Source organism: Stegostoma tigrinum, chromosome 1 (genome assembly GCF_030684315.1).
Source record: "Stegostoma tigrinum isolate sSteTig4 chromosome 1, sSteTig4.hap1, whole genome shotgun sequence".
Taxonomy (NCBI): Eukaryota; Metazoa; Chordata; class Chondrichthyes; order Orectolobiformes; family Stegostomatidae; genus Stegostoma; species Stegostoma tigrinum.
Window position 1 is genome coordinate 38,364,127 of NC_081354.1, and position 25,406 is coordinate 38,389,532.

Sequence of the window (25,406 nt, forward strand, 5' to 3'; positions counted from 1 at the left end):
ACCTGCTTCGCTTTTCCAACAACTTTGTTTTTGTTCCTGATAATAACTTCCCTTGTTTCAGTCCCTTGGAGGGGATCCTGGGAGATAGGATTTACATGCATCTGGAGAGGCAAGGACCGATTACGGACAGTAAGCACGACTTTATGCATGGGAAATAGTGTCTCTCAAACTTGATTAAGTTTTTTGAGGACATAACCAAAAAGATATGAGGGAGAGCAGGAGCAATTGTCAACATGGACTTTAGTAAAGCCTTTGACAAGGTTCTGCATGGTAAACTGATTAGCAAAGTTAGATCACATGGGATTCAGGGAGGACTTGCTAATTAGATATAAAATTGGCTTGACGACAGGAGATAGAGAATGGTGGCAGAGGGTCATTTCTCAGACTGGGGGCCTGTGGCCCATGGTATTCAGTAGGGATTGGTGCTAGGTCCATTGGTGGAGTGTCATTTATATAAATGATTTAGATGAGATTTAAGGAGGCATGGTTAGTAAGTTTGCAGATGATACCAAAATTAGGGGTACAGTCAACAGTGAAGATATTATCTAAGATTACAAAAGGACCTTAATTAAATAGGCCAACAGGCTGAACGAGTGGCAGATGGAGTTTAATTTGGAAAAATGCAAGGTATTGCATTTTGGTAAAATGAGGAATAAAAATAAGGAGTTATACAAATAATGGTAGGGTCCTGGGATGTGTTTTAGAACAGAGAGGCCAAGGAGTTCGGGTACGTGGTTCTTTGAAAGTTGGGTCACAGGTAGATGGTGGTTAAGAAGGTGTTTAACAAACTTTCCTTCATTGCTTAGACCACTGAGTATAGGAGTTAGGACATCATATTAAGATTGTACAGGACGTTGGTGAGGCCACTTTGAGTATTGTGTATAGTTCTGGTTGCCTTGCTACAGGAAAGATATTACTAAATTGGAGAAGTTTCAGAAAAAGATTGCTGACTTGCTGGCTTGTTCTTGTTCAGATGTTCCTGGTCCTCGATGCTGCTTGGCCTGATGTGTTCATCCAGCTTCACACAGTGGACAAACTGGAGTCAGGTTTGAGACTTTCTTCCACCACTTTCCGTTCACACTACACCTATCCATCTTTAGGGATCAAAATTATCTCTTTACCTTTGTTTGATGGACTCAGCTTTTGCCAAGGTCAGCTTTTAAGTTGCAACAATGTGCATACTTACAATTTTCTTGAAACAAAAAGCAATATTTGTATCCTCAATAAACAACCACTGCTAGATAAGCTCCAACACTGATCGATTTAGGTATGTACAGAACAATTTCAGCTACAAAGGATGCACTCACTTGCTGTATTAGAGTTGGATGCCACACAAAAACATTACAAATTAATTGCTAATATGTGTTTGTTGTGCTGTAAAATATCAGGTATTAATTATGCTCAGCCAGCAATATGAGCTGATTCAGTGCCAAGACACAAATGCTCATTCCTGTTGTGCAGACACGACCAATGCCAGCTCACCATAAAAACCAAAAGAACTGCAGATGCTGTAAATCAAAAACAAAAACAAAGTTGCTGAAAAAGCTCAGCAGGTCTGGCAGCATCTGTAGAGGAGAAAACAGAGTTAACGTTTCGGGTCCGGTGATCCTTCCTGTTTGGAGGAAAGTGTTAGGTTCATTTTTCAGAGACCCTCATGGACTTGATGCAATAGCAAGACACTAACCTGGCTACAAAAACACAATCCTTTATTATTCAGCAAGTACAAGCTGTGAAGGATTGCTGTACCCAACCCGGCACTGAGTTCCATAAGCGATTCTCCCCGAACAGCAGGCAGATCCCGCTTTTTATACTCTATGAATTGGCTGATACATGAAACACTTATTGGGAATATAAAGAGAACAGGACACAGCATTGATTGCTCGTGAAGTGACTGCTAACAACAGAATGCGATTTCAAGTCAACGAAGTGACAGAATGCGATTTCAAGCCGCTGAAGTGTCTGGCTTGAACAAAGGTCACTGATCTGGCCACTTCAATAGAAACAGAAGTTTCATACCTTTACAAAAGTTTCACCCCTTTACAGAATTACAGAAGTCTCACGCCTTTACAAACGTTTCCCACCCAATTCTATTCGGGCAGGAAGTTTAAGACTGTTTCCACATACTCCTGTGTAAGAAGATAAGCAGCATAACAATTAATGGGATATTATCCCATCAACATCTCAAAGGGTCACTAGACCTGAAACGTTAACTGTTTTCTCCTTCACAGAAGCTGCCTGACCTTCTGAGCTTTTCCAGCAACTTTGTTTTTGTGCCATCTCACCACAGTCACTTTCCAATCTTATCAGAACTAAATAAGTGTGGTCAAAATGACAGATTTGCAACATTAAGTCAAAATTACAAACTCAGAATAGCTAAAATAACACAAAGAACAGCAGATGCTGGAAATCTGAAACAAAACTACAAATTGCTGGAGAAACTCTGCAAGCAGTTCTAAAGAAGGATCATTAAAGTTGAAACATAACTGTTTTCTCTCCACAGGTGTTGCTAGACCTGAGTTTCTCCAGCAATTTCTGTTTTTGTTTGGAGAAACACGTATCAGGTTGCAATTTCTTTGAAAAAAAACTGAAACCCAAACTTCCTAAGCTTCCGAGAATAATAATGTTGTATTATTCTAAAAAAGAGTATACTTGAGCATCCAGTATGTCTCAAAGACTCAGTGACATGAAAGTCACCTCAATCCCAGAAACTGTAAGTTAATCTCTCATTAGACAAGTGCAAATGGTTGTGAGTTTAACCTGAGAATCACTGCACCTCAGATGTGGGGCAAAATTAAGATGGCAGGGCCTACATGGTACCTTAGCCGCTATGCAAGTTGAACCTGTGCAGTTGCATTGCTCTGTATCATTACCCAGCGATAGTTTTTATGGCCTAAAGGAAAGGAGTGTAATTATTTCAAACTGCTGAAAGCCGCAAGACCATAAGGCTCCGGAGCAGAATTAGACATTTCCACCCATCACGTCTGCTCCACCAAATCTATCACGGCTGATATGCATTTCAACTCTATTTGCCTGCTTTCTCTCCATAATCTTTGATTCCCCTTATGAATCAAGAACCTTCAGATTTACAAAACCTTTACTCATTGAGAAAATCTCTATTCTTCCTACCAAAAAGTGCGCAGTCTCACACCTCTCCACAAAGTATTCCATCGGCAACTTCTTTGCCCACCCTCCTGCTTGTCCAAGTCCTTCCACAGCATCCTCGCCTTCTCAACACTACATGTCCTTCCAATTAACTGTATGTCATCTGCAAACTTAGCAACAATTCTCTCAGCTCTTTCATTCAGATGGTTAACATACAACGTGAATAGTTGTGGCCCCAACACTGATCTTGGTGGACGACCTTCACTAGTCATTGGTTGCCAGCCTGAAAAAGACCCTTTTATCTCCACTCTCTGGCTTCTGCAAGTCAGTCAAATCCTTTTTCCATGCAAGTCCCTTGCCCCCAACAGTGTGGACTGTTATCTTATTCAGCAGGTGTCTATGTAGTATCTTCTTAAAAGCCTTCTGGAAATCCAAATAGATTACTTCCACTGGCTCTCATTTGTCTAACTTGCTCAAAGAGTTTCAACAGATTTGTCAGGCATGACCACCCCTTCACAAAGCCATGCTAATTTAGCCCTTTTTCATCATGTACATCCAAGTAATCCACAATCTCATCCTTAATAATGGACTCTAAAATCTTACCAATGACAGAGGTCATGATAACCAGCCTGTAAATTTCCTGTTTTCTGAATCCCTCCCTTCTACTGAAACAGGGGTGTTACATTAGCCACTTTCCAGTCCTCTGGGACCCTTCCCAACTCATGATTCCTGAAAGATCACTAAAGTCTCCACAATCTTCTCAGATATCTCCTTTAGAACTCTGGGCTGTAGTCCATCCATTCCAGGTAATAAATCCACCCCCTGACCTTCCTGCTTCCGTAATACCTTGACCTTACTGATGACCACTACCTTCACCTCTGCCCCTAACTCTCTTGAAGTTCTGGTATTTAGCTGGTGTCTTACACTGTGAAAACTGATACTAATTACCAATTCAGTTCCTCCACCATTTCTACTTCTTTTCCGCAATCCAATGTCCACTCTTGCCTCTCTCAATTTTTATACATCTATAAAAAACTCCTGCAATCTTATTTGATATAATTAGCTAGCTTACCCTCATATTTCATCTTCTCTCCCCACTTGCTTTTTTAAATGTCATCTGCTGGTTTTTATAATACTTCCGAACCCTCTGGCTTCCAACTGATCTTCACCACATTATATGCTTTTTATTTTGCTTTCATGCTGTCTCTAACTTCCCTTGTCAGCAACTGTTGTCTCATCCTCCCCTTAGCATGCTTTTTCTTCCTTGTGACAAATTTCTGCCAGCAACTCCCATCATTGCTACTCCACCATCCTCCCTCATAGACTCCTCTTCCAATGGTCTCTGGCCAACTCCTCCCTCATGGCTTTGCAGTTATCGTCAAACAATTGTTAATACCATTACATGTGATTCCACCTTTTCCCTCTCAAACTGCAAGGTGAATTCTATCATATTATGATTAATGCCTTCCAGGGTTTCCTTCACATTAAGCTCCCGAATCGTAACACTGCACATAAATAAATATAAAGCTTCAATTTTGACTCTTTACAATTTTAATTGCAATTTTCTTTCCTATCCTTGCATTAAATTAATTGCCTTTCACCATTAAACATTCACATCTCAAGTAGGGCAACATCCTTAAATTAATCTTTAATCTGATCAACAAGTAATGTCTTCCTCAAACAATTTATTTACAAATCTTTTGACAGTATGTTGCTCAATTAAATATATCTATTTGTACCCAGTTTTGAGTCAGTCTTTTACAGCATTGAAGGAAGGCATCCAGCAATTCAAGTTCAGCAGATACTCAGTGAAACAAAACAATCTGTTCCATTCCCTTAGTCTATCCCTTTAATCCTACAAGTTTATTTCCTACAAGCAGCCATTCAGTTTCCTGTTGAAACCATTAATCATTTCTGCTTCCACAACTTGTGGACAGGAAGTTCTGGGTCATTGCCAGTCGCCACATTTAAAATAAAATGACTCCTCACATTTTTTCCCACTCGTCGAAAACTTTAATTTTAACTCCTACATCTGATCCTGCTCTCCTTATTCTTCAACTCCCTAACATACATCCCCACTGCCACAGGCTTGTTTCCCATTCCCTCCCTCCCCCACAAACCCTTCCTCATGCACTTCACTCCTCTCCCAACCCTCACTTTTCACTATCCACCATCTCTTACAAACTGTCCCCCTCACCCTCTTTCATCTCATTCCCACATTACTCCTTTTTGGCCAGAAATTAACCAGCTCATTACATTTAATGATAATATAAGAAAACCTTAATTCCAGTTAAAATCTTTACCACTGTACCACTCCTGAATTTACTACAGACTTTCAGAAACAAGTTAAAGTGGTTGGATTGATTGACATTCTCCTCGTTGCTAGCAACTCCATAGAGCATAGCTAGTGGATAGGTTGTTTTGTTTTTTGGTGTTAGGTTTGCACCTCCCACACCTGTTCACTTGCACATCTGCTAATGTGGTATACTGCATCCACTGTTCCCGTCGTGGCCTCCTCTACACTGGGGAAACCAAGCGGAGGCTTGGGGACCACTTTGCAGAACACCTACGCTCAGTTCGCAATAAACAACTGCACCTCCCAGTCGCGAACCATTTCAACTCCCACTCCCATTCCGCAGATGACATGTCCATCCTGGGCCTCCTGCACTGCCACAACGATGCTACCCGAAGGTTGCAGGAACAGCAACTCACATTCCACTTGGGAACCCTGCGGCCCAGTGGTATCAAAATAGACTTCACAAGCTTCAAAATCTCCCCTCTCCCCACTGCATCCCAAAACCAGCCCAGCTCGTCCCCAGCTCCCTAACCTGTCCCTCCTCTCACCTCAAGCCCCACCCCCATCTCCTACCAACCAACCTCATCCTGTCCCCTTGACCTGGTCCGTCCTCCCTGGACTGACCTATCTCCTCCCTACCTCCCCAACTACACTCACCTTTACTGGCTCCATCCCCGCCTCTTTGACCGGTCTGTCTCCTCTCTACATGTCTTCTCCTCTATCCATCTTCTATCTGCATCTCCCTCTCTCCCTATTTATTTCAGAACCCCCTTCCCCTGCCCCATTTCTGAAGAAGGGTCTAGGCCCGAAACATCAAGCTTTCCTGCTCCTATGATGCTGCTTGGCCTGCTTGGTTCATCAAGCTCTACACCTTGTTATCTCACATTCCTTTCTTGTTTGTGCATAGGTCAAACAAATCCCTGCAGTTTGGAGTAGAAAGAGGGAGCTAAGAAGCAACTTTTTGTTTTATACATGCATGGTATTTGTACTTAAATTATGAATGAGAAGGCAATTTCATTTGTAAAAACATTTACATAGAACGGTGATATTGTAGATTCTCACCATTCGCATTCTGAACACAAATATCAATTTGCCAGAAGTATCTTCTATTCAAACAGAATTCTTTGCTTTCCACAAGAAAAACAGAAGCATTTCTGGATTTCTGGATATCTGTGGTTTAGCAAGGTTATAATAAAACATACTCATGGTAAAGCACAGGGTGATTTCTATAAAATACTGAAAGAAATTTCATAAAAAACTATTTCATTTGCCTTAAACATATTTATACTCCACACTATTTTATTAATAATTTTTAAATGTATTTTCCCATTGTTATAATGCGCTATGACCAAAAAACCTCACATTAGTTATATTTTTGAAAGTGAACCTGATTATATCATGAAATAGAAATTAGTTAACAACAAGCTCCAATTACAAGTAGGAACTATAAAGAGTAAATGCCCACTGGATGGTGAGAGGTGATGATATTCAAGTCAGATTAAGGATCTAGGAGCAGCTTTACTTTTAATAATTTCACACTAACTGACTAACTGATCTCTAATTTTATTTCTGCTTGACAAAACACTTAAACTTTCTAATAACGAATGTTGCATTGTAATATAGTTCCAAAATGAATTGGCAACTACCCAGTCATGCGCACGTATAGACACTCATCCAAAGTGCCACCTCACTCACTACAGTCAATATGTCAGTGCACATTATTTTGTTCCACAGCATATAGTAGATTTCGAAAAAGGTACACCAACGAAATTTTCATGGTGGCTGCAACATATAATACAACCCAAACATTATGGGGGAAATAAAGGCTGAAACAGATTGAGAGCCTTACCCAAAATTACTAAAACGAATCATGCAAAAACAAGATGATCACTGCTTCAGCTATGAACATGGTGCTTCAGCCTAAATATAGCATAAGTGACCCATATAGGCAGTTAAAAAGTTTAAACAACAGTGCAAACTGATAATCAACAACTTTCTAAAGTTCACTAATTGGAAGGAAAGGGTTAGCTGCATCCTTTTGTGAACAGAAAACAATAGCTTAAATATTTTCAATTCCTGGGAAATGAGACAGGATGACAGTAATTTTCCAACATGTTTTGTGGTACAACCATGTTAAATGGGAGACTTCAATCAGAATTAGCAACTCAAAAAAATAGGTACCTATGAAACACTGAGTGCCACAATCCTGATCAATGAAGTATCCAGGAGGACTTGCTAGGAGCAGCACAGACATACCCGAAACTGGGCTGTCAAACTAGTGAAGCTGCAATACAGGACTATTTGCATGCCAAACAGCTATAGCTAGGGAGATAGCAGGAACTGCAGATGCTGGAGAATGAGGTGTAGAGCTGGATGAACACAGTAGGCCAAGCAGCTTCAGTGGAGCAGGAAGGCTGACGTTTCGGCCTAGACCATTCTTCAGAAATGGGGGAGGGGAAGCTATAGCTAGTCCACCTTACCTATTCCTCTGATGCTGCCTGGCCTGCTGTGTTCCTCCAGTTCCACATTTAGTTATCTCTGACTCCAGCATCTGAGTTCTTGCTATCTCTATATTTAGTCCATGCTGCTTTCGCTAAGTAATCTCACAAGCAACAAAGCAGATCCAAATGTCGAGTCCTGCCACATCCAGTCATGAATAATGGTGGATCATAACACATTTGCAGATGGAGGCTATATAAAAATCCTCAAACTCAAAGATGAGGGGGTCAACCACATTAATGCAAAAGACAAGACTGAAGTAACAGTATCTTCAACATGAACTGTTTAGTGGATAATCCATCTCGGCCATCTTGAGGTCGCCAGCATAGCAGCTGTGAGTCTTCATCCATTTCAATTCACTCCACATGATATCAAGAAGTGACTGAAGGCACTGCATATTGCAAAGCAAATGAGTCCTGCCAAAATTCTGGCAATAGTACTGTGCTCCAGAACTAGTCACATCCCTAGCCAAGCTCCTCCAGTACAGTTACAATACTGGAATTTTACAGACTAATGTGGAAAGCTGGTCAAGTATGTTCTGTATAAGAAGCAGTACAATATCCAATAAGCCAATTATTGGATATTGTCCACTTTCCAACATTAGCAAAATGATAATGGTCATCCATAGTGTTACTTAAGCAGCGCTTGCAAAAGAGACAGAGATAATCTGCTCAGTGATGCCCTGTTTGATTTCTGACAGGGCCACACTGGATTTTGATCTCATTACAACCTTGGTCCAAGCATGGACGAAAGAGCTGAGGGTAAGTTGCAAGCAGCTGCCCTTGACATCAACACTGCAGCTGACTGACTAGGGTACAAAGAAGACCTACCTAAGTGGGGTCAATGGAAATCAGGGGAAAGCTCTCACTGGTTGAAATCATACCTTGCCTAAAGGAAGAGAGTTGTGGTTCACAAACAAAAACAGAAGTTGGGGAAAAAGCTCAGCAGGTCTGGCAGCAAATGTGAAAAGAAATTAGAGTTAATGTCACAGGTCCAGTGACCCTTCCTCAGAACTGATGGTAGCTAGGAAAATGTTGGTTTATATGTTGAAGATAGGATGGGGAAAAGGAGTAAACAATCGGTGTGGATAGACCCCAAAAGACAGAGAAGAGCAGATGGACAGATAAAGGAGTTGATAACGATCTGGCTAGGAGGGTGATCAGCTGTTAAATGGAAACTGTTAGTGGCTAACAATAGGTAATGTGTAATGGCAGATTATGTGATAACAAGGCCTAGTGTGTGGAGTAGGGGGCTAGGACATTGGAGAGTTCAGGCTCTAAAATTATAGAACTAAATATTGAGTCCAGAGGGCTGCAGGGTCCCCAAGCGGTAATGAGGTATTATTCTTCCAGCTTGCGCTGAGCTTTGCTGGAACACTGCAGCAGGCTGAGACACAGGATGTTAGCCAAGAAACAGGGTGGTGTGTTAAACTGGCAGGCAATTGGAAGCTCAGAGTCTTTTTGTGGGCATAACGTAGATGTTCCATGAAGCGGTCACCCAGTCTATGCTTCATTTCCCCAACGTAGAGGGGACCACATTGTGAGCAGCAAATACTGTAGATTAGATAGCGTGAAGTGCAGCTTCACCTGAAAAGTATGTTTGGGCCTTAGACTCTGAAGAGGGAGGAGGTAAATGGGCAGGTGTTATACCTGCAGTGGTTGCACAGGAAGGTGTGACGGGCTCCAGTTTCATCCCACAGTCCAAAGATGTGTAGTTTTTTTGTTTTAGGTGGATTGGCCATGATAAACTGCTCATATCATCCTGGGGTGTGCATTAGTCACTGGAAATGCGGGTTTAATGAGAAGGGTGGGTCTGGGTGGGATGCTCTACGGAGGGTCAGAGTGGACTCGATAGGCTGAATGGCCTGCTTCCATACTGTAGAGATTCTAGTTACCTTTGACAAGTCATGTTGGCACTGTCTGATTACCTTGAATTTAAGTAAGTGTTCTAATACAGTGTCTTTAGTAATAGCTTCTAACCTTTATCTTTAATAGATGTTATGCTAACTGGCTTGCAGTTTCCTTCTTTTTACCTCCCTCCTTTTTTGAATGGGAAGTCACTTAGTTATTTGCCAATCTAACAGGAAGCTTCCCTGAATCTATGAACTTTGTTAACTTAAAACGAAAGTATCAACTTTAGTGACCTAGGACAAAATCTCAGGCCTGGGGACTTGTCAACTTGCAATTTCTTTAAATTTATTCAACTTCCCTGGTAGCTGTAATGTTGTTGAATTCCTCCCTTCTTTTCAATTGCTGATTTACAGCTATATCTGGGATGTTCCTTACATCCCTTTTAGTTATCATTTCTTCTGCATTTCTTTATATGCCATTACTAACTTTAAAGATTCATTTTCTACAGGCCTAACACTTTTGTTTAACTCTTTGCTTTTTCAAATATCTGAAGAAACTTTCATGATTGGTTTTTACATTTTGAACTAATTTATTCTCCGAGTTTTACTAATTAAGTCTATTAAGGTAATTTGGTTGTTCAAACCTGCTCCACCATTCAAAAAGGCTCACAGCAGATCAGACATTCCACATACCCACTCTTCTATCCTTTCCCCATAATGCTTGAATCCCCGACACAGGTGAACAATCTATCACAACCTTGAATATACATAAGGATGCTACAACCACAGCTTTCTATAGCAAGGACTTCAAAAGACATTTAACTCTCTGGGAGAGGAATTCCTCATCTCGTTCTTAAATTAGCATGCCTTAATTCTGAGACCAAGCCCTATGGTTCTACATACAGAGTCATAGAGCCATGCAGCAACGGAAACAAACTTTTCGGTCCAACTCGTTCATGCCAACCAGATATCCTAAATTAATCTAGAACCACTTGCCAGCATTTTGTCCATATTCGTTTAAATGTTTCCTATTCATATACTCATCTAGATGTCTTTTAAATGTTGTAACTGTACCAGCCTCCCCCACTTCCTCTGGCAACTAATTGCATACACGTATCGCCGTGTGTGAAAAAGTTGCCCCTTAGATCCTGTTTAAATCTTTCCCCTCACACCTTAAACCTATGCCCTTTAGGTCGGAAATCACACAACACCAAGTTATAGTCCAAAAGGTTTATTTGAAAATACAAGCTTCCGGAGCGTCTCTCCTTGAGATGTTAGTCCACTGGTGTTGTGTGATTTCTGACCTTTCCACCCCAGTCCAACATCAGCATCTCCACACTATGCTGTCTAGTTTTTGACTACCCCCACCACCAGGAAAAGATTTTGACTATTTACCCTATCCACGCTCCTCATGATTTTATAAATTTCTACAAGGTCACCTCTCAGCCTCCAATGCTCCAGCGAAAATAACCCCAGCCAACCTCTCCCTATAGCTCAAAGCCTCCAACCCCGGCAACATCTTCGTAAATCTTTTCTGAACCCATTCAAACTTCACAATATCTTTTCCATAGCAGGGAGACCAGAACTGGATGCAGTATTCCAAAAGTGGCTTAACCAAAGTCCTGCACAGCCACAACATTTCTTCCCAGCTCCTATACTTATTGTGCTGACCAATAAAGGCAAGTATACCAAACACCTTCTTCACTATCCTGTATACCTGCAACTCCACTTTCAAACAATTATAGACCTTCCCTCCAAGGTCTCCTTGTTCAGAAACACTCCCCAGGACATATACACTTTATGGTAAAGTCCTGCAATGATTTGCCTTTCCAAAATGCAGCACCTCACGGTTAACTAAATTAAATTATATCTGCCACTCCTCGCCCCATTGACCCATCTGATCAAGGTCCTGTCTTACTTGGGCATAAAACTTTCTTCGCTGCCCAATGCACCTCCAATTTTGGTGTTATCTACAAACTTACTGATATACCTCCCATGTTCACATCCAAATCTTTAAATGATGAAAAGCAGTGGACCCAGTACTGATCCTTGTGGAACAAGCCTCCAGTCTGAAAAGCAACCCTTCACTACCACTCTGTCTTCTACCTACAAGCCAATTCTGTATCCAAATGGCTAGTTCTTGTATTCCATGTGATGTAACCTTGCTAACCAATCCATCATGCAGAGTCTTGTCGCACGCTTTACCGAAGTCCATAAAGATCACATCCACCACTATGCCTTCATCAGTCCTCTTCGTTACCTCTTCAAAAAAATCTTAATCAAGTTCGCAAGACACGACTTCCCACACAAAATCATAGAAATGCTTGCTAGCCAGTGACGCCCAAAATCTCACAAATGTATAGAAAAAAAACTTGCCCACCACTGATGGCAGGCTCAACACTCTATAGGAAAAGCCAGGGAACTAACCATCTCCCGTAAAGTGGTGACGCCACGTTAGCCAACCTCCATTCTTCAGGCACCTCACTACTGTTACCAATAATACAAATATCTCCACAAGGGGCCGAGTGATCACTTACCTAGCTTCCCAGAGTTCTAGGGCAGACCTGATCAGGTCTTGGGGATTTATCCACCTTTCTGCATTTTAAGACATCTAGCACCTCATCTTCCATAATGTGGACATTTGTCACGAGATCACTACTTATTTCCCCAGGTTCTCTAGCTTCTGTATCCTTCTCCACAGTAAACACTGATGCAAAATTCTTGTTTAGTATCTCCCCCATCAACTTTGGTTCCACACAAAGATCAGCAAGGCTGCCTAAAGGGCCCAAATCTCTCCCTTGTTACTCTTTTGTCCCTTATGTATTTGTAGAATCCCTTTGGATTCTCTTTAACTCTATTTGCCAAAGCTATCTCATGTCCCCAATTTGCACCCCCCCCCCCCCCCCCCGATTTCCCTCTTAAGTATACTTCTACTGCTTTTATACTCTTCAAGGGATTCACTCAATCCCTGCTGTCTGTACCTGACATATGCTTCTTTTTGTTGACCCAAACCTCAATTTCTCTAGTCATCCAGCACTTTCTACACCTTCCAGCCTTGCCCTTAACCCGAACAGGAACTTATTGTCTCTGGATTCTTGTTATCTCATTGTTGAGGGCTTCCCATTTTTCACAAGAAGGGAAATACCCTCGCAGCATTTACCCTGTCAAGCCCCTTGAGAATCTTACATGTATCTCGTTCTTCTAAATTCCAAATGATGACAGACCCAACCTGATTAACCTTTGATTGAAAGACAATTCTTCTATACTGGGAGAACCAATATCCTAGTGATCCTTCTCTGAACTGCTTGCAATGAAATAGTGTACTTCCTTAGGTAAAGGAACCCAAACTGCTCAGTGTACCCCAGATATGGTTTCACCAGCACCTTGTACAGTTTCAGTATGACTACTCTACTCTTGCACTCTCTTGAAGTAAGGACCAACATTTAATTAGCTGTCCTGATTACCTGCTGCACCTGTGTGCTAGCCCTGTTTGTCGTGCACAAGTACTCCTGAGTCCATTTGCGTTGCATCTTTCTGCAGTTTGTCTCCATTTAAACAATGATCTGTTTTCTGGTTCTCCCTTCCAAAATGAACTTCACATTTTCCCACATTATACTCCATTTACCAACTTTCTGCCTACTTACTTGACCTATTAATGTCTCCGTGCAAACTGTTTGTACCCCTATCACAAATTCCACCGATAGTTGGGTTGTCTGCAAATTTGGCTATTGTACATTCCTCCAAGTCATTAACATAGTCCCAACACTGATCCTGGGAACCTACTGGTTTCTGACTGCCAACATGAAAAAGAACCCTTTATCCTCACTCGCTGTTTCCTGCTCATTAGCTAGCTCTCTATCCAGTGTACAACCTTCAACACTGCACCATAAGATCTGTCCTAAGTTATGCAGGGATTTTTAACATATGTCCTAATCAATAGGTCCAGAGATGCTATCTCTGGCACAGTTGAGACTTTAACGCAAGCTATTGCTCCAGTGGTTGAGATACTACTACTATGCAACAAGGCCCCTGGTCATCCTGGTTTTATTTTAAAGCAGTATGTACATTCTAAATATACATCCTCATTTCAACTTGCTCAGCAACATTATTACATACCACTGGAGCAGATGGGACTTGAGCCCAAGCCTCCTGGCACAAAGGAAGGGACACTATCACCGCACAAGTGCCCTAGCTATCCAGTGGTTTTCCTCCCTGCTTTTCATATCCAGAAGTGCCATTACATACAACTGAATCTTTTCTTCTCCCTCATCATCACCAAATCACCCACAGTATTTTTTCATCTAATGACCACCTCTAAGAAAATATATCCAGATTAGTGTCCTATACCAAACCATCTCCAGTTGCCTCAATAATCCATATCAACAGCATTCCAATTTAAGTTAATTGGCAAACATGAGGTAAAGCATTTTCACACACTGTGCTTAGGATGTGGAAAACATGAGGGCCTCCTCCTGTACTGCAACAATTCTGTGCTTCTGCAGCCTTCTCTCCATTATCTCAGAGGAGAAGATGTTTGCTGATATGTATACAACCTTCTGTACCATTTGGTGATTCCTCAAATACTGAAGCAGTCCATATTCACCTGAAGCAACACCTGGACAATATCGTATCTGGGCTATTGTGGGGCACAAATATTACTTGTGACGTAAGTGCCAGGCAATAACTACCTGCATTCATGGGAGAATCCAACCATTTTCCCCGATACTCCAAGGCATTATCATTGTTTAATCTCAGTACTGACATCCTGACCATTCAGCTATTGATCATAAAACTGAACCAGAACTGCCATACAAATACCGTGGTTACTGAAGGATGTCAGCACTTCGGGGTTCTGTGAGGAATAATGCACTTCCCAAATCCCTAATGCCTATCCACCATTTATAAGGAACATGTCATGAATGCAATAGAATGACATCACTGGCTTGGATGAGTGAAGTTCAAACAACACAAGACGCTTGACACTATCTAGTTTCCATGCTGTATAGGTCTAATGATTTACTTCCATTACTTGGAAACCTGCAGATGCATATCTATTAAGTTATTGCACTGGGAAAGCTGTACTTACGCAGACATCCTTCAGCTGTGAGTTAAAAGAGACACAGTAAATCTACAGTGGCAAAGGATGGCATGACAAGAGAAGACATTTGGAAAACTGATCCTGCTCCTTCTAAAGAAACATCTATTTATTGCCCTCCTTAAAAGATATTTAATTATCCAGGTCCTTTTATGTTGTGTCACTGAGATGGAAGAAGATAAGCATTGGAGAACAAATCACCTTTGCACCTTTTGTGTCCAGTCAGCATTATCACATGTTCCCAAACTAATACACTGTTACTCAGAATTTTAAATATTTCAACATATATCTGCCAAGCTTATTTTCAAAAAAGACTGAATCAACTAGTATTAATCCATGTTTCTTAGGCACATAGAATGCTAGTAAGGATAAGACAGTTACAGTCATTGTTTGAAGTATCTCCTTATTTCCCAACATTTTTCATCCTCTTCAGCATTTTAGATCATGTATTTTTATTTTTAAACACAATGAGGTCATAATATATCTTCTTAAAAGAAAAAATGTGCCTAAAAATTTGACTTGCGAAATTAACAGAACATGGACTTCTTTCTTCACATAAACAGGTTACAATTAAATTCTTGAGGAGGGAGAATTTAATTAAACTAGTTGATGATAATAACTATCCACCGAGTTAACACCCAGAATAATTTTCTCCAAATCATGTTATATGTATAAAGTCCTGCTACACTTAGGCATTAGGTGGCTGGCAGAAGATAAAAATCACTGATGAACATGCTAAAAATAACCAATATTTTCCATCTGCATTATACAGACATTTAAAAACATAGGAAATAAAAGTAGGCCATTCAACCCCTCAAAGCCAACTTTTCTTCAATAAAGTTATTGCTTACCTAATTGTAACCTTAGCTCCACTTTCTGCCAGTTCTCCAATAACTCTCAACTTCCTTGGCAATAAAGTCTAAAATCAGCCTCACTGATCATCTCCAATGACCCAGCATCCATTGCTTGTTGGTGAAGAGAATTCCAAAGCCCAACTAACCTCTAAGAAAAATTCTGCTGTTTTAACTGAGGATCCCTTATTTTTAAACTATGTTGCGTACCTCCAGATTTCCCATTTCGAAGATACATCCTTTCAGCATCTCCCCTGTGAAGCTCCCTCAGAATCTTCTGCATCACAATAAGATCACCTCTCATTCTTCTAACCTATGAACAATAATCAAAAACCTGTTCAACCTTCCTTTATTCAATAAATCTTTCATCCCAAGAACTAACCTTGTTTGAATAGCAAAATGACTATGTCTCTCTATTATAAAGATTATTAAAACTGTACACAGTACTCCAGGTATTGTATGACATATGGCCTAAGCAGTTGTATCAAGATTTGCTTACTTCTAAAATACCATTCTGCTTGCAAAAAAGACTAACATTTCATTCATCTTCCCGATTACTTGCTATACCTGCATGCTGAATTTTAGTGATTCATATACAAGGGCACTCAGGTTCTCTGTACAGCAACATTCTGCCGCATAGCTGTTTAAATAATATTTTGCTTTTCTATTCTTCCTGTCAAAGTGAACTGCTTCAAGTTTTCCCACATTGAAAAAAACACAACCTCTTGAACAAGGGATTCTAGCATTTTCCAAGGGCAGATGTCAGGTTAATAAGCCTGTATTTTCCAGTTTACTGCCTCACTTTTCCTGAAAGGAGGTATTACATTTGCAGTTTCTAATCTTTGGAAAGTCTCCAGTCCAAGGAATTTTTGAAGATTACAGTCAATACATTTACTACATCTGCAGCCACTTCTTCTCAGATGCAAGCCATCAGATCCAGTGGATTTGACAGCCCTGCCCATATTTGCCCATGGAATACATTATGTGCCTCCATATCGAGTTCTCATTCATTCCATTTGCAGATCCCCTGTTCCTGTCAACGGTGAATAAAAGCTAACAAACATCCACAGTGAATAAAGTATTGTAAAAGATCAAACAGTATATTTGGCCTTGAACGCAGACATCCATTTTAGAGTGTCACTATTTTTTGCTTTGTCTATTATAGGACCCTAAACCATGAGTCATGACCCCATTTTATGCAATAGGGGTTTAAGAGTCTGAGGTAGAATGAAGTCTTTGAAATGGAGGCTATGGATACATTGTCCTATGACTACATAAAAGAATATCAAAAGACGAAGGAATTCCTATGCATAATTCAAGCAACATATCTGAAAAGAATGGCCCCATGAACGCTCGCAAAACAGTTGCTGGAAAAGCTACTTTGAGCTGCTCCTCTCTTACTCTGACAGCTCTCCCAACAAGCCACACCTTCTGACAAATCAGAACACTCCACCCAGCTCTGACAGCTTTTCCGGCTGCCAACTCTCCCAACCCCATTCTAACTGGGTCACAGAAACGTTCAACCATTAACATGGAGTCACAGTTGAAGAAAGTTTGCAAGTCACTGCTCTATTAGTCTTGCTCATTGATAAAGGCCAAGGCTGGCAGGAAGTTGTAGAAGATTATTCAAAAGCAGCAGACTGGAAGATTGGGGCAATTAGCTTGCATCAGTGCTGGCAAGCTTTGCTCCAGCAATGCAGCAGGAAAACCTAAATTGCAGCACTAGGAGAAAAACACCCTTATAGGGCATCTTCAAAATGTCAACACAAAAGGTAACTCAGTGTAATTGTGGACCCAAATGATCTGCACTTTTTATGAGACCAAGCAAAATAACCTAACACATCCACCTTCAGAGAAATTTACTCAGTTGCATCAGGATCGCATACATTTTCTCTTTCCACAGAAGGGAAAATATGAATTAAACTTTACAGTTGAATGTACGTATTAATTTTACTAACCTTAAAATTAATTAGATTTTAAATAAGTAATTTCTTATTCATTACTGAAGTTCATAGTCAAGTTTCATTTGGTTGCCAAAGTTATGTTTTCATTATAGAAATCAATCTGAAATACATTAATAAATGTCAACATATTGAAGGTAAATGATAAAATGGATGAAAACAATAATATCAATGAATTCAAAATTAAACAACATAAAAATGACTGATAATAAAATGTGAGGCTGGATGAACACAGCAGGCCAAGCAGCATCTCAGGAGCACAAAAGCTGACGTTTCGGGCCTAGACCCTTCATCAGAGAGGGGGATGGGGGGAGGGAACTGGAATAAATTGGGAGAGAGGGGGAGGCGGACCGAAGATGGAGAGTAAAGAAGATAGGTGGAGAGGGTGTAGGTGGGGAGGTAGGGAGGGGATAGGTCAGTCCAGGGAAGACGGACAGGTCAAGGAGGTGGGATGAGGTTAGTAGGTAGCTGGGGGTGCGGCTTGGGGTGGGAGGAAGGGATGGGTGAGAGGAAGAACCGGTTAGGGAGGCAGAGACAGGTTGGACTGGTTTTGGGATGCAGTGGGTGGGGGGGAAGAGCTGGGCTGGTTGTGTGGTGCAGTGGGGGGAGGGGATGAACTGGGCTGGTTTAGGGATGCAGTGGGGGAAGGGGAGATTTTGAAACTGGTGAAGTCCACATTGATACCATATGGCTGCAGGGTTCCCAGGCGGAATATGAGTTGCTGTTCCTGCAACCTTCGGGTGGCATCATTGTGGCAGTGCAGGAGGCCCATGATGGACATGTCATCAAGAGAATGGGAGGGGGAGTGGAAATGGTTTGCGACTGGGAGGTGCAGTTGTTTGTTGCGAACTGAGCGGAGGTGTTCTGCAAAGCGGTCCCCAAGCCTCCGCTTGGTTTCCCCAATGTAGAGAAAGCCGCACCGGGTACAGTGGATGCAGTATACCACATTGGCAGATGTGCAGGTGAACCTCTGCTTAATGTGGAATGTCATCTTGGGGCCTGGGATGGGGGTGAGGGAGGAGGTGTGGGGACAAGTGTAGCATTTCCTGCGGTTGCAGGGGAAGGTGCCGGGTGTGGTGGGGTTGGAGGGCAGTGTGGAGCGAACAAGGGAGTCACGGAGAGAGTGGTCTCTCCGGAAAGCAGACAGGGGTGGGGATGGAAAAATGTCTTGGGTGGTGGGGTCGGATTGTAAATGGCGGAAGTGTCGGAGGATAATGCGTTGTATCCGGAGGTTGGTAGGGTGGTGTGTGAGAACGAGGGGGATCCTCTTGGGGCGGTTGTGGCGGGGGCGGGGTGTGAGGGATGTGTCGCGGGAAATGCGGGAGACGCGGTCAAGGGCGTTCTCAATCACCGTGGGGGGGAAGTTGCGGTCCTTAAAGAATTTGGACATCTGGGATGTGCGGGAGTGGAATGTCTTATCGTGGGAGCAGATGCGGCGGAGGCGGAGGAATTGGGAATAGGGGATGGAATTTTTGCAGGAGGGTGGGTGGGAGGAGGTGTATTCTAGGTAGCTGTGGGAGTCGGTGGGCTTGAAATGGACATCAGTTACAAGCTGGTTGCCTGAGATGGAGACTGAGAGGTCCAGGAAGGTGAGGGATGTGCTGGAGATGGCCCAGGTGAACTGAAGGTTGGGGTGGAAGGTGTTGGTGAAGTGGATGAACTGTTCGAGCTCCTCTGGGGAGCAAGAGGCGGCGCCGATACAGTCATCAATGTACCGGAGGAAGAGGTGGGGTTTGGGGCCTGTGTAGGTGCGGAAGATGAACTGTTCCACTTAACCTACAAAGAGGCAGGCACCCGCATGGGCCCCAGCTATGCCTGCCTCTTTGTAGGTTACGTGGAACAGTCCATCTTCCGCACCTACACAGGCCCCAAACCCCACCTCTTCCTCCGGTACATTGATGACTGTATCGGCGCCGCCTCTTGCTCCCCAGAGGAGCTCGAACAGTTCATCCACTTCACCAACACCTTCCACCCCAACCTTCAGTTCACCTGGGCCATCTCCAGCACATCCCTCACCTTCCTGGACCTCTCAGTCTCCATCTCAGGCAACCAGCTTGTAACTGATGTCCATTTCAAGCCCACCGACTCCCACAGCTACCTAGAATACACCTCCTCCCACCCACCCTCCTGCAAAAATTCCATCCCCTATTCCCAATTCCTCCGCCTCCGCCGCATCTGCTCCCACGATAAGACATTCCACTCCCGCACATCCCAGATGTCCAAGTTCTTTAAGGACCGCAACTTCCCCCCCACGGTGATTGAGAACGCCCTTGACCGCGTCTCCTGCATTTCCCGCGACACATCCCTCACACCCCGCCCCCGCCACAACCGCCCCAAGAGGATCCCCCTCGTTCTCACACACCACCCTACCAACCTCCGGATACAACGCATTATCCTCCGACACTTCCGCCATTTACAATCCGACCCCACCACCCAAGACATTTTTCCATCCCCACCCCTGTCTGCTTTCCGGAGAGACCACTCTCTCCGTGACTCCCTTGTTCGCTCCACACTGCCCTCCAACCCCACCACACCCGGCACCTTCCCCTGCAACCGCAGGAAATGCTACACTTGTCCCCACACCTCCTCCCTCACCCCCATCCCAGGCCCCAAGATGACATTCCACATTAAGCAGAGGTTCACCTGCACATCTGCCAATGTGGTATACTGCATCCACTGTACCCGGTGCGGCTTTCTCTACATTGGGGAAACCAAGCGGAGGCTTGGGGACCGCTTTGCAGAACACCTCCGCTCAGTTCGCAACAAACAACTGCACCTCCCAGTCGCAAACCATTTCCACTCCCCCTCCCATTCTCTTGATGACATGTCCATCATGGGCCTCCTGCACTGCCACAATGATGCCACCCGAAGGTTGCAGGAACAGCAACTCATATTCCGCCTGGGAACCCTGCAGCCATATGGTATCAATGTGGACTTCACCAGTTTCAAAATCTCCCCTTCCCCCACTGCATCCCTAAACCAGCCCAGTTCATCCCCTCCCCCCACTGCACCACACAACCAGCCCAGCTCTTCCCCCCCACCCACTGCATCCCAAAACCAGTCCAACCTGTCTCTGCCTCCCTAACCGGTTCTTCCTCTCACCCATCCCTTCCTCCCACCCCAAGCCGCACCCCCAGCTACCTACTAACCTCATCCCACCTCCTTGACCTGTCCGTCTTCCCTGGACTGACCTATCCCCTCCCTACCTCCCCACCTACACCCTCTCCACCTATCTTCTTTACTCTCCATCTTCAGTCCGCCTCCCCCTCTCTCCCTATTTATTCCAGTTCCCTCCCCCCATCCCCCTCTCTGATGAAGGGTCTAGGCCCGAAACGTCAGCTTTTGTGCTCCTGAGATGCTGCTTGGCCTGCTGTGTTCATCCAGCCTCACATTTTATTATCTTGGAATCTCCAGCATCTGCAGTTCCCATTATCTCTAAAAATGACTGATATTCTGTTTAAAGGAGGTTTACTGTGTCTATGCTATGACAGAACAACAACATTGTAATGATGTGTACTATGGTGATCTGTATTGCTTTTGAAGAGCTATTCATGCCCACCAACCACCTAATAACTGCTTCAATCCTTGCTAATACTTAAACGCAATTATTGATCACATTACTTGAGGAGGAAATTGAGTCACAGAGACATACATCATGGAAATAGACCCTTCAATCTAACTTGTCCGTGCTGACCAGATATCCCAATCTGACTTAGTCCCTTTAGCCAATATTTGGCCTATACCTCTCTAAACCCTTCCTACTGATATACCCATCTGGGTGCTTTTTTGACAAGTTGTAATTGTATGCACCTCCACCACTTCCTCTGGTAGCTCATTTCATGCACGCACCACCCTCTGCGTGAAAAAGGTAACCCTCAGGTCTTGTTTAAATCTTTCCCTTCTCACCCCACACCTATGATCTCTAATTTTGGATTTCCCTCATCATTGGCTAGTCACCCTATCCACGCCTCGCATGATTTTACAAACCTCTATAAAAGGTCATGCCACAGCCTCCAAAGCTCCAGGAGTTAAATCCCCAGCCTATTCAGCCTCCCCATATAACTAAACCCTCCGGTCATTGCAACATCCTTGTAAATCATTTTTGCACCCTCTCAAGTCAAGGCAACCCAATGCCTGGTAACAGAAGTTGACGGGCAAGACAACCTGCTGTGACCATTTCTAAAAGGTAATACCCAAGTCAAAAAGTTTACAACAGCCCAGTCAACAGTGATAACAGAGTAACAATCCAACTCTGTATTTACAGCATGCGGTTTTTTTAAAATATAATGGCTAAAGTGATTCTTCCAAATCCATTTCATTAACACATAGAGTTCACATCATTACACAAGCAATGAAAAGGTTCATGAGCCAAGGAGGAGATTTCAGTCTAGTTAAACTCCAGCAACACCTAGAAACACTCAGGATGTTAAGAACTACCTGTCTTCAACTTGTGTGTAAACTCTGAGCTTTGGTAAATAGAATATATTCCGTCACGATGATACTATACAATCATATTTCCACATTGGTTGATTCTTTAAACATGAAGAACTTCCGAAGGTGTCAAATGCCTAGCTGGGCAAATACACAAGAAATAAAACAAGTTAAGGTTATTTTTCATTCAATGAACTAACAAGAGAACTGACAGCATTATTTATTCTTTATAAATTAGTACTCAATATTGAAACAATAAACTTACAACAGAATTGTAGGAAGGAAGGAAACAAAACGAACACTCAACACCAAAGAGAAACATTTTGACAAAATGCTGTTTTATATCTCTTACTTCCCAATAAAATTGTGTACAAATAGTTGGAGAGGGTTGTGTCAACTCACAAATCAAAACATCGGTGTTCAAAATATCAGCACTTTTTCAAATAACAATGTCTGCCGTTTACATTTTGATTTAACAAACGTAATACCACAGTAATTGTTTTCTTTCCTCTAATAACACAATCTAACTTGTTTCTTCAAAATTTGAATTCATCCAAGCTATCATTGTTGGAAAATGGCCAATATTATCTCTGTTTCAAATGTATCTTTGGGAATCATTTGTCAGAAGATAACATTTGTTTAAAAATAAAACCCAAGAGAATAATAATGGAAGGAGACACAGCCATACAAACATTATTTTTAAACCCATGTCATAAGACAACACAATTTAGATAAATTCTACATCAATCAAAACAGGAAACAGATTAGAATAGCCAAATATTATCAGCATCATAGAAAAACACTGATTTAAGTGGCCACTCAGGTTATCAATATATTGGTATAGTGAATCAGTCATACCTCAATTAAATTACACTTTCTATCTAACATGCAATTCACAATTAATCCAACATGCCAAGCCTAAAAATATTTTTTATTAACAAAACAATGTTAACAATCTTCCATACAATGGGATTGAACAGCTAGTTCAGAACAGTAACTTGGCAGCTCACTAAAAAGGGGATGAAAAGCATTCCATGCAAATTATCACAATGATGCCATAATATGAACAGTCTTGAAGAGGGCACTGTTCTGCTGTTTGGACTGCAAGCATATAAAGGTTGTTCTGTGCAAAATGCAGAACAATCATTTTATCTGAAATTATTTCTGCAAGTTTTAAATAAAGAAAACAATGGAATAAACATTACTTGGCAAAACAAATTCTACATTATTTCTTTATTATGCACAAATGCGATCAGGCATGAAAATGCCCACTCAGAAATATCAATATTTTCTAAATGCAATCATATTGTATTTTGTATTTATATTTCAGAAGGTTCTGATGACTTTAGATCACAAAATGAAATCTAAAACAAAATTAGACTTTATCAAAGCATATGAGTAAAAAGGTCAGATTATTAAAATATTCTATATCCTTGCCTATTAGTACATACAATCACGATTAAACTATTAGTAATCTCCTGTGACATTTTACTTAGTCAGCCAGGTAAACTTGAACAAAAGGATTGTAAGTCAGTTAAAACAGGGTGCACAGACATAATTCAGTGGCTGACATGAAACCATACATTCTGGCCTTACTTTTTACATAACACTTTGCTTTTATATGATATATAGTTGAAAAGAAAAAACATGCAACAAGAAATGATGTTCATTGGAACACTGAAGTTTCTTCTCAGTACAGGCTGAGGAACAAGGAAAAATAAATCTGAATCATTACCATTCATTGAAGGCAATTTGCTTTGTGTAATCTTCAAGTAAGTTTTTTGCAGAGCTGCACATCCAGAATAAAAACTTAAAAAAGACCAGGTTGTGAGCACACTGCACAGGAACATTCAGGTTATTGCACATAACACAGCTCAGAGGGAAGATTCAAAGGTGTAGGGGGAGGTGGGGTAGAATCTTATTGCAGTTCACATAGGCAGTTTGCACTATAAACATTGGAACTTATCACAAAAATTTGCAAAAAGTATGGACAGATACAAAGTTTTAAGAAATACACAAGTAGTTTAGATCCCCTCAATTTAAATAAAAATAATTTACAATGATACTGATACTGTAGAGAAAATTCAGATAATGTCTGCCAGAATACTATGTCATAAATTAATCCTGCATTGCAAGTCATAAGAATTTAACATTTTTTGTGAAGACAATGTTAAAAACTGAGGTTACTGTATTTATCCAACATGTCATGTAATAATAGATTTTCAGTGATTAACACTACATAGTCACCTTACTAAAATATTTTTGCATGTTGTTCCTCAGTAAACCTACAACCATTCAAAACTGGTTGCAAGTCACCTGTAGCCTGAGCACAACACTATGATAATGAAATGAAATTTCTTTGAATGAAATATTACTGTTATGTTGAATTAATAGTTCAGATGATGAGTGGTGCAAATATTCACTGACATTATTTTTTGAATAAATGATCTTTTGCAAAGCATTATTGATGAAAAAGGGATTTTAAGATATTCCCAGGAAGTGTACTTATAACAACTTCTGGACATGTGAATTTGTCTGACATCCCTTCACTAAGTGCAATTTTTAAACACATACATGTATACATACATATATAATTACCAAAACACTGCTAAATGGCCTACAAAGCGTGCACTCTAAGGACATTATAAAATTGGCTCCTAATCTTTTACAACGTCTCAAAGGTCACAAGCATTACACATTAAATATAACTCCGTGTAAAATTAAAAACTTCTCTACATAACATGTCTGACACTAGGTCAGTGAAATCTGAATTATAAATAAATATCGTTCCTGTCAAATGACTGCGCATGCCTAGATCTCAGACTACAAATGCCTACGTGAGTTTGATTCTTGTCAACCTCCCACAGTAAAAGCATCAAAAGGTAAAAATATAATTTATTCCATTAAGCTTCACTATTCTCATCCTGGATTGTATACAATTACGCTATCATAAGCGACTAGACATGCTTTAATTATTCTGTTTCCAAAGTCTCATTCATCATTTTAAAAACGTTTACAACTTATTCCCGTTGTCAATTGTGGATGCATAAAACCGTGACCATTTCTCTCACGACTAGAACATAGCAACAGTGAAAAAAACTTTCAAATCTTAATTATAGTTACAAGTAAAGAGAGGATAATTGGGCACAAGCTAAACCTACTGCTACCAAAATCAGAATTGATTGAAAAAAGAAAGAATATTCGTTATTAAACGCGATTATACATAAATAACGAATAAATGTGATTATGTTCTCCGATCACTGTCGCATTTAAAAAAAATAGTACGGACAAGAAGGGGTAAACTTAGGTCATCCAAAGTCGC

The 25,406-nt window shown here is 41.5% G+C and overlaps 1 protein-coding gene across 7 annotated transcripts in view; it reads right to left on the reverse strand.

Annotated features, from left to right (window-relative positions):
- The window catches only part of rapgef2b (Rap guanine nucleotide exchange factor 2b), a 387,135-nt gene that overhangs the window by 360,410 nt on the left and 1,319 nt on the right, over positions 1-25,406 (reverse strand). The gene's annotated exons all lie outside the window — the stretch shown is intronic.